Source organism: Pipistrellus hanaki, assembly GCF_964339955.1.
Source record: "Pipistrellus hanaki genome assembly, chromosome: 11".
NCBI classification, from domain to species: domain Eukaryota; kingdom Metazoa; phylum Chordata; class Mammalia; order Chiroptera; family Vespertilionidae; genus Pipistrellus; species Pipistrellus hanaki.
Window position 1 is genome coordinate 40,376,907 of NC_140513.1, and position 3,314 is coordinate 40,380,220.

General features: G+C 47.3%; 1 pseudogene across 1 annotated transcript; it reads left to right on the top strand.

Moving 5' to 3' along the window:
* The first annotated feature begins 2,171 nt into the window (after positions 1-2,171).
* On the top strand, positions 2,172-2,815 carry LOC311630293 (L-lactate dehydrogenase A chain-like; annotated as a pseudogene). Its single transcript has one exon. The product of its transcript is annotated as an L-lactate dehydrogenase A chain-like (transcript).
* Positions 2,816-3,314: the final 499 nt, after the last annotated feature.

Here is a 3,314-nt window from a genome sequence, read left to right on the forward strand (position 1 = left end):
CCATTATCTCTAGCATCCTTCCCAGGCTGCCATTCTTGCATTGTTAGTTCCTCTCCACAAACAGAACTCAAAACTCTTCCACCCGGCCTTGGGGGACCTCCACCTGATGCCCTCAGGCTTCCCTCTCCGCCCCCTCACCCCAAGAAATACTCTAGTCCCCTCGGCCTTTCCCTGAAACAGAGGTGCTTCTGTGCCAGGGCCACCCCTCCTTCCTCTCCAGCATCTGCCTTCCAAAGTCCTGAGTTCCATCCCAAAATCTTCAATCCGCCAGGCAGCTGTCTCAGTTAAAACCACTCCCCTCCCACTGCCCCTGAGCAGGGCCCTTGAGTGTGCACATGGCAGGCATCCACCTGGGAAACGCTGCCAGACAGCTTAGGTTTAGATTGCGTAGAGCAGTGGTCTGCAAACTCACTGGTCAACAGAGCCAAATATCAACAGTATGATTGAAATTCTTTCGAGAGCCAAATTTTTTAAACTTAAACTTCTTCTAACACCACTTCTTCAAAATAGACTCGCCCAGGCCTGTGGTATTTTGTGGAAGAGCCACACTCAAGGGGCCAAAGAGCCACATGTGGCTCGCGAGCCGCAGTTTGCCAACCACTGGTGTAGAACAAGCATGTCAAACTCGCGGCCCACAACAAATATTTTTTGTGGCCTAGCCAATATAACGGTATGTAAGAAACGTTTTCATAAAAATTGAGTAACTTAATTTTTACAATATCCTGTTATACATAATTAATATCGAACCATAATGTTTTCTAATGATTGATTACCATAATCGTGTTGCATTCATTTCCCTTACGCTTCTTCCGCGCAGGCGCACCGTTTCTCTCCACTAATACCAGCAGCGAATATTTTAGCAGCTGACTGCCACGCCATTAGTCTTGGACTGACCTGTTCGGTGTGCACAACAGAAAATATTTGGCTTTCGGAGAACAAGAAAAATAGGTTTATTTGCGTTATGCTTATTAATGTTGTGCAGTTATTCAGTGTCTGGTCAGTTAATGTAAGGTGACCAGACGTCCCGATTTTTAACAATTTGTCCCGTGGCGTTCTAAAAAGTCCCGATTTTGACGCGGGACAAATTGTTAAAAATCGGGACTGTCCCGCCAAAAGCGGGACGTCTGGTCACCTTAATAAAGGGGGGACCAAGCCTGCCAAACCCAAAGGCCAGCACGGGCCAAGTAAAACAAGGTTTAAGTTCATGTGGGCCAATAAAAAACAAACGCTTCCATTTTCATAAAAACGTAGTAGGCTTCTTTCAATAGACATGCCGAATACAAAGGGCTGGAATAAACGAGTCGTTGTGAACATAAAATAATAGAACATTTTAATAAAAATTAATATTTTTTCTGCGGGAGACACCATCCTAGAGCCCCAGGGGAAGCCTGAAACCAGGGAAGACACTAACCCCTGTAGGTACTGTTCCCCCTGCACAGACGTGCCTAAGGTGAGGTTTACTTTGTAAAGGAGGCACAGCGAGATGCTATCGTGTTTCCCCGAAAATAAGACATCCTCCGAAAATAAGACCTAGTGCATGGAAAGATAAGACATCCCCTGAAAATAAGACCTAGCGCAACTTTGGGAGAAAAAAATTAATATAAGACACTGTCTTATTTTCGGGGAAACAGGGTAACAACAACTAGCAAATGATAAAAGAGAACAATTACTAACCATTTCCTGTGCCTGAGCCCCCTCCCTCTCACATCTTCCTGGCCCGCACTCACCCTTCCTGCGAGGCGGTGAGCAGACACAGGCCGCGGGGTGAGGCGAAGGGAGGTGCTGATGTAGATGCTGTGAGGTGGCCTCAGGCTGCCATTAACCTTCTAGCTCCAGTAACAAGCACGTTACGGCTTCTCTCTGTGAACACAAGCAGGGAGAAGCCATAACACCAGTCCGCCCGACAACCAAGATGGCGGCCGCCAGGGGACCCGGCGGGAGCGTGTGCAGCGTGACTGTGGCCGGATCCAGGAGCGTTCTCGTCCCAGGCGGCAGCGCGGAGCCGGACATCGCGAGATTTCATCCCGCAACTCAAAACACGGCCGATTTAAAACGTGGACTTGTTACCCGAGCAGCTGCCGCCCAGTCCGGATCCAATGCTGCCCGCCGCCGACGCCCGCCCACCATGCACTCTCGGTTCCTTATGGTTCTAAGTCCAGTTTGGCAAGCTCATGGGTCAGTTGAGAGTGAATCTTCCTAAGGAAGAACAGAGCCCCCAGAATAAGATGGCAGTGGTTGGGGGTGGGTGCTGTTGGCATGGCTTGTGCCATCGGTATCTGAATGAGGGTCGTGGCAGGTGAACTTGCTCTTGTTGGTGTCATATAGACGACGAAGTGAAGGGAGAGATGAGGGATCTCCAACATGGCAGCCTTTTCCTTAGAACACCAAAAAGTTGTCTCTGGCAAAGACTATAGTGTGACTGCACGCGCCGAGATGGTTGATATCGCAGCTGGGCACATCCACAAGAAGGAGAAAGACACCTTAATTTGGTCCAGGGGGTAACGTGAACATCTTTAAATTCATCATTCCTAAAGTGGTATAATACAGTCCCAACTGAAAATTGCTTGTTTCCAATCCAGTGGCTATCTTGACCTATGTGGCTTGGAAGTTAAGAGGCTATCCAAAAAACCATGTTATTGGAAGTGGTTGCAATCTGGATTCAGCTGGGTTCCCTTACCTAATGGGGGTGAGGCAGGGAGTACAACCATTAAGCTGTCATGGGTGGGTCCTTGGTGAGCATGGAGACTCGAGTGTGCCTGTATGGAATGGAGTGAATGTTGCTGGTATCTCCCTAAAGAATCAAGAGGTAGCATGATGGTTCTAAAAATTAAAGGAAGAAAATCGGGGTCATCTTTTTTGAAAGAATGCAAAGGCAATTTCAAATTGTCCATCTGACAAATAACTTTAGGGGTCCACAGTGTGGTGGGGGCAGGGCAGGGTATGGAAACTTCATTTGCAAAGAAATTTAAATTTTTGTTTAACTTTATTTATTTAACTTTATATATATTCGTAAAACCTTGCTTCTCGTTGCAAATTAAGCTGTAAGTTAAGGCAAGAGTTATGTGGCAGTTAGGAGACTGATTAAGAAGATAAACTATGCATAATACTCTAAGTCTAAGGCATCTTGCAAATAAACGGGAAGGACTGAAAGTGACTTTGTAGCTTCAGAAGGTGGAAGCTCACAGCCTCCTGTCCGCACACCAGCTCTCAGTGTACAGAACTGTCCGTAGTACCACCTCACCTGGCTGAGGAGGCCTCCGAAGCTTTGTGTCTTTAGGGCTTGGATTCATTTCTTAATCTCCCACCCCACTATT